The 6,934-nt window shown below is 41.1% G+C and overlaps 1 long non-coding RNA gene across 1 annotated transcript; it reads left to right on the forward strand.

The window, feature by feature from the left end:
* The first annotated feature begins 1,313 nt into the window (after positions 1-1,313).
* On the forward strand, positions 1,314-6,725 carry LOC123334498. Its single transcript, XR_006552467.1, has 2 exons — positions 1,314-1,373; positions 6,394-6,725. It is a non-coding gene; the product is annotated as an uncharacterized LOC123334498 (long non-coding RNA).
* The last annotated feature ends 209 nt before the right edge of the window (positions 6,726-6,934 follow it).

A 6,934-nucleotide genomic window follows, 5' to 3' on the forward strand; every position in this document is an offset into this window, starting at 1 on the left:
CTGCTGGCTAGATTTGTGAAAATATATGCCAAGATAAAGATGGAAACATTTAGAAAAAATTGCTACATATACCACATGTGTTGCTACTATTAAACTTCTCTGAGAAAATTCAGATCTAGACACCTCTAAACTACCTTCTGGGGTTGGTTAGTAAGCATTTGCTCAAAAACTTGAATTCTTTTCACTTTTCTGAGGGGGAGGAGAGGGTAAATTAAAAACTTTTTTTCTAATGGCTTAAATTCATGGGAATTTCCCCAGCTAGCTTAGACACAATCATCTGGTCCTACCTTCTTCTTGGCTTTTCATAGTAGAAGAAACTACCTTGAGTTTTTTCCGCGTCATTGGTACCATGAGCACTTGAACATCCTACTTTCATGGAAATCACTGAACCAAAGTGTTTATTGGTTTCACTAAGCAATTATTGGGTATATATTATGTATCAGTCATTCTACCAGGGAAGGCCAAAACAGATCAAGACATCGATTCCCGACTGGAGCTCAGAATCTGATGGAGAACACAGTGTTACACACCAAGTGGAGATTGTACGTGATTTGTGCTGTAGTAGATTGAGACCTCTACCAAGTGCTTTGGAGGGGGTAGTAGTTCAAAGCATACCTAACTTTGACTGAGTGGGGAATATCAAGGAAGACGGGCCACAAACAATGCTTAAACCACGCCTTAAAGCATAAGGAAAGGTTTTCCAGGTAAATAATTGGAGAGGGATAAAATGAATGTTAGCAGCAGCAGCAGCAGCAGCAAGCACAAGAGAATGTATTGTTGTCAAGGGCATTGAAAGGAAAGGTAAGCTGGAACACAAGAGGTAATGGCAGGGATGAGACTGAATACAGAAGCAGAATTTAGAGCCCTTTTTCTGGGAGTGATACAGCAAATGGCCCGGTTTAAGTAGGACAGTAATGTAATCAGATTTGATTTATAGAAAACTTTGCTAATGGATGGATTGGAATCTGAAATACCAGTGAGGATACTATTTCAATAGGTTGAGTGAAATATTATTGAAATAGGAGCTAAGGCTATGAAGCTGAGAAATGGAAACCCAATCTAAAAATAATCTAGTTTTTTGTTTGTTTTTTTTTGAAGTAGAATGTATAAGACTTGACCAATTGGATGTAGATGCTGAAGAAAACAGAAAAATCTAAGATCAAACCAGTCAGTCCTAAAGGAAATCAGTTCTGAATATTCATTGGAAGGACTGATGCAGAAGCTGAAACTCCAATACTTTGGCCACCTGATGCGAAGAACCGACTCACTGGAAAAGACCCTGATGCTGGGAAAGATTGAAGGCAGGAGGAGAAGGGAATGTCAGAGGATGAGATGGTTGAATGGCATCACCGACTCAATGGACATGAGTTTGAGTAAGGCCTGGGAGTTGGTGATGGACAGGGAGGTCTGGCCTGCTGTAGTCCATGGGGCTGCAGAGTCAGACACGACTGAGCAACAAAACTGAACTGATCTGCCCATTCATAAGTTTTCATTAACAGAGGTAGAATGGAAAGAGAAGGAGGAGGTTGGCAGATAGGTAAAGGGATTGAAGGTCATGCATGTTATTAGCTTGGGGTATATGAGGAATAGTCAGACAATGCATTTGTAGACTGTTTCATTTGAGGTTTTAGAACTCAGGCAAAGATTGGGAATGGACATACAGATTTGGGAGGTTTAGAATGTGGGTGATAATTAGATAAGATAAGGAGCTCAGGATAAATATTAGGGCGAAAAGGATAACAAGTAATGAGATAGTCTTGGAAACACCAACTTGAAAGAGTACATAGAGCAAGAGGAATCCATGGGATTGGAAAAAAAAAAAAAAAAAGGAAGCAAACAGAGCAGTTGGAAGGACAGTGAGGAGGCACTGATGCCTTTGAAGCCAAAGACAAGAGTTTGAAGCAGAGTGTAAACTCTGTAAGAATGCCCCACACTGAAAATGCTCGCTGGGTTTGGCTATTAGGAGGTCATTAGTGACTTTTACCAAAGCAGTTTTACTGTAATGGTGAGTCCAGAAGCCAAACTGCCAAAGCTTGGGAGTTAATAGGTGCTGGGGACTGTGACGAAGCAGAGCCTGTGAGTTTGTACCTGTTATTTTCCAGAAAAAATTTTCTTTATAATGGGAATTGGTTGTAACTGGAGAGAAAGAGATACTTAATGTCTTGAGGATGCACAAAGGTTGAATTTGTTTGAGATGAAGAAGAATTCTTTCTGCAACACTGAACTTCCACTCAATGGATGGAGTGAGGTGACTCAATCACTTACTGTGTTAAGGCTGTTTTCTGGGTTTTAACACCTTTCAATGTTCAGGGAGACTGTAACTTAGGGCATATACATCCCCATAAAGAAGAACAAATATCAGTTCACCCCTAAACCATGAGACATTTGGGTGTCAATATATTTCATAACAATAATAGACCAAATTATGGGAAAACTGTGATTTGTATAGGTCATTTTTCCAACTCCAGAGAATAGGAGCTAGTCAGGTGATTGGAAAAAGGTCAGAGGCTGTATGTGACTGACCAGTTTAGATAAGCTCTCAACATTATCTGATGTTTATCAAGACTGAATTCCAAACCTGGAGGCTTGCCCAGCTGCACATCCTCCCTGGCTTATGCTTTTTCCGATAGGCAAATAAGTCAGGATCAGATGGTGGCAGATACCAGGCCATATGCATATTTATAACATTGCAAACTTGCCATCAAGCTGACTAAGCCAAATTAGGCACATAAGAAATGAAAAGTTTAGATGGAAGCTGATGTTTTTAGGATTCCAGGATGTGGCTCTGCCAGATCAGTGTGTTAATGAGAGAGAGCAGCTCACATTTCAGGAAGGAAAGCAGTCTTGTTGCCCTGACAAAGGCATCAATCCCTTGATGCAGGTTCTGTGCCTTGAGGAGCCCCTCCCCACAATCACCCCAATCCCCACCCCACACCCGAGAAGCACTCAACTCATCTGGCTCATTGTAAAAATGCACTCAAGGTTAGGATACTGACTGTTTGATACCAGTAGCCTTTTCTGCACACGGCAGTAATTACTCTAGAAATACATGGCTTCTGAATTCCCTTTAATGCACAGTTCTTTGTTCCTTTCTGCTCATGTCCTCTTTCGTTTTTGAGCCATTTCCTGTCTCTCCCTTCTCAATACTCTACAGAGTTTTCAACACCTCAGTAATTACCCCTTCTAATCTCTTTTTATCTAATGAACATGGAGCTAATTTTCCCCCCCTCGCTTCACAGTTATAAACATTGACAGTATTTATCATTCTGTTGCCATTTCTGTACCTTTCCCAGCTCTGATAGTCTTTCTTATAATAAACTTGAAACCCCGAAAAATATTTCAGTGGCCTATAAGGAAATGGCAACCCACTCCAGTGTTCTTGCCTGGAGAATCCCAGGGATGGCAGAGCCTGGCGGGCTGCTGTCCACGGGGTCGCACAGAGTTGGACACGACTGACGCGACTTAGCAGCAGCAGCAGCATCCTACAACAATTAATGTCCATGGCTAATTTTTGCCAGCTCTCTAGTTTTATGTCACTCTGCTTTGAATGTTTTAGATGCCACTGAGTAAATGGTTTCAAATTTCTCTTCCCTTTTGGCTCTAGGTCTTTCTCTTGGTCCATATAAACTGTCTTAGTCTGTTTGGGCTGCTGTAACAAAAATACCACAGGCTGAGTGGTTTAAACAACAGCATTTATTTCTCACAGTTCTGGAGGCTGAGAAGTCGATGGGCAAGATGCTGGCAGATTCTGAATCTGGTGAGAGCTTGGTTCCTATTCATAGGAATTTTACTGTGTCTTCACATGGCAGAAGTAGTGGGAAGCTCTCTTGGGCCTCTTCTATCAGGGCACTAATCCCATTCATGAGGGCCTCACCCTCCTGAGCTAATCACCTTCCATAGGCCCCACCTCCTAATATCATTACACTTGGGGTCAGAATTTCAACATATGCATTTTGGGGTCACGTAGACATTTAGTCCATAACATGAGCTGAACAGCTCGTGAGCATTTTAGGCTTTATTTTCTATAGTTTTTATATGCATTGACTTCTCTATCTGTATTAACATGTTCCTAGAATGGACTCATACCTCAGTCACTCATATTCTCATTTTTAGAATGATTGAGCAAGTCAGTTGTTCCAGGCTCAGTGAAAAGCCTATACCATATGTATTCCATTTGTTTTTTTTCTTACATAGCTGTCTCTCTATCTTAGGTCCCAGCCCGAAAATAAAACAGGACTTCACTTGTCAAAATATGGAATGTAAGGAAAAAATGTCAAGGCTCTTTCAAGGAGGATTTATGGTTGAAGCCCATCACATCACTGTTTTTCCAAGTGAAAAGCTCTCTCTCTTAATTCTTTCCTCTTTACCCACTCAGCTTAGAGGTCCTGTCTGCTTTTGTTCCTCTCTGTATGGGTGTTCAGTCATGTCTGATTCTTTGTGACCCTGTGGACTGGAGCCCACCAGGGAATTTTCTGTGGAATTTTACAGGAAAAAATACTGGAGTAGTTTGCCTTTTCCTCCTCCAGGGGATCTTCCTGATACAGGGATTGAGCCTGAGTCTCTTGTGTCTCCTGCATTGACAGGTGTATTCTTTACCACTATGCCATTCCTCTCCCTTTGACTTTTACCACCCAAGCCAACATCTAGCTGCAGAGCTAGATGGGGGATTCTCTGTGACAGATGGCAGCCTCTCTCCCATCTCCCCATGCTTCCTGTGCACTGAGAAACTGACTCAGCCAAAGGCTAAGGAAGGGTTCTGGCTGTAGAACCCTCATCTTTTCATTGTCTGCACACAGCAGTTAACCTCCAAACAGACTTACTTCCTGTTAAAAGCAACGTGTATCACACTCACCTTTCTGTCTGGTAAAGGAAGTTTATGTGGGGCTTTCCACTTGCACTTTTGATAAGACTAAGCTCCGTGAGAGACAGCTACATTGTGCCTTTGTCTCATTTGGGTGACACAAGGAAGGAAAGAGGTCCAACAAAGGAATATTCTGGGAAGAAAGTCTATTCCCTAATAGTTCCAGTTTATATATAGTACCTCAAGAGCCTCATGAATTTTAAAAAGGAGTTAATTTGGAAGTATGTACATATTTTATCTTCCAGAGATGTGGTGGTGGTGACTTTATTCAAAAACTCAGATAAAAGGATACTTTTAGGGCAGTAGCTGAGCAATTTACTGAAAGTATGTCTTTCACAGGGCAGTAAGCTCACAACAGAAAGGATCAAAGCAGCTGCAAGAAGACTCTGGTAGAGAGGGCTGTCTGGCCATTTAACACAGGGGACAGAGAAGTATTGGTGGTGTAAACTCATGAGATAGAGTGAAATCTGAGTCATTGAGGGAAGTTTTCTACTGCTGCCCAAAGAAATTCTGAGAAGCCCATTGTGGGAGAGAGAAGGAGACCTTCCTAGGTTAAGTCAGACATTAAGGAAGAGTGGGAAAAGTCAGAATCAGAGGTGACTCCCACTGCAATTTGTCCAGGATACTAAAATATGGCATCTGGAGAAGGGTGAGCCTGGGGTAGTGTCTCAGCTGTGGTCCAGTCCATGCCTGGTTACAGAGATGATGGGATGGGGCTGGTGACTCAGGCAGCAGTAACAGCCTCACTCATGAAAGTGGACAGACAGCAAAGGAGCTGACTCCTGGTCCTCACCCATTAACTTTTCCCTAAGTGGTACCTGCAGAAGCATTGTCACTTGCACAAGAAGAGAAACTTAAACCTATTCGGGTCAATTTAGCAAACATTTATTTGGCCCTTTATATATCAAATACTTTGTAAGATGCAGGACAAGTCAGGGGGAGCAGCACGTGGTATTGCTTTTGGGTTGTGTTCTGGGATATTTGCTGTTGTGAGAAGACCCTTGTTTTTTCATGAGGTGATATGTGCAAGCCCTCACACAAATGGCCTCCAATTAAACTGACAAATTGATACAAGTTGCTGGTGAGGTACCAAGCATTCTATTTCCTGTCCAAACATCACAGATGGAGACTGTATGTAATAGAATATATTCAACCTGGTTACACTCTTAGGGAAACCTGAGAGCACCAAGTATCTATACTCTGGTTCTTGAGCTATTGGTGTCTTTAAAGACTTATATAACTGCATACCCTTGTAGTAACGAGACTGAAGGGTAAGGCTGTTTGATTGAGGGTTTTCAGATGACTTACTTATGGCTGGGAAGTCTCCAAGTTCAAAGGGTACAGAGACAAAACAATTAGAATTACATAAACAGAAACAGTGTCAAGTTTGGCACAGAAACTGAAGGAAACAAAACAGTCATAGCGAAAAGTGAAAATCTTGCTTTAGATAGTACTGAAATAACAGTCATGTTTCTGACTACTTTCCCCTATTTCTACTACAGTGAGGTTTTTTATTTTTTGCTTTTTTAAAGGTTCTTTTTCACTCCACGAAGACAAAGGAATGTACCCAAGGACATAGGACCCTGTACTGGAGCCAAGGTTGGAACACAGATATTTCTGGCTCCAATTCTCTGCTGAGTCCATTAGACTATGTCTCCTCTTAGTTCTATTATTTGATTTTCTGTTCTCTGTGTGTTTACATACTCAAAGTGATAAAATATATTTTTGTTCTTATGTTACTAATGCAGTAGAGGTATTTTTCAATTTTGCTGAACTACAATTCGCAAAATATGGCAAATAACTGCTTTCAACAAAATGTTTTCAAGGCATGCCTTGAAATGGGAGTTAAAAATAGGAATGCAAATGCTAATAACGGTATTGATAAAAGAAACTCTGGCTTCAAAAGCGAGAAATTCAATTAGAAAAGAGAGTGAAAGTATTTGAGGAAAATACAATATATGAGAGTACTAATGGAAAATTCAGTTTCACAGCATTATTACAAATTAGATAAAGTTTTCCACAACATAGTTCCCTGTAGATCAGCTAAGATAATAGGGGAATGGTTTGGGGACT

The sequence above is a fragment of the Bubalus bubalis genome, chromosome 7, assembly GCF_019923935.1.
Source record: "Bubalus bubalis isolate 160015118507 breed Murrah chromosome 7, NDDB_SH_1, whole genome shotgun sequence".
Lineage (NCBI taxonomy): Eukaryota > Metazoa > Chordata > Mammalia > Artiodactyla > Bovidae > Bubalus > Bubalus bubalis.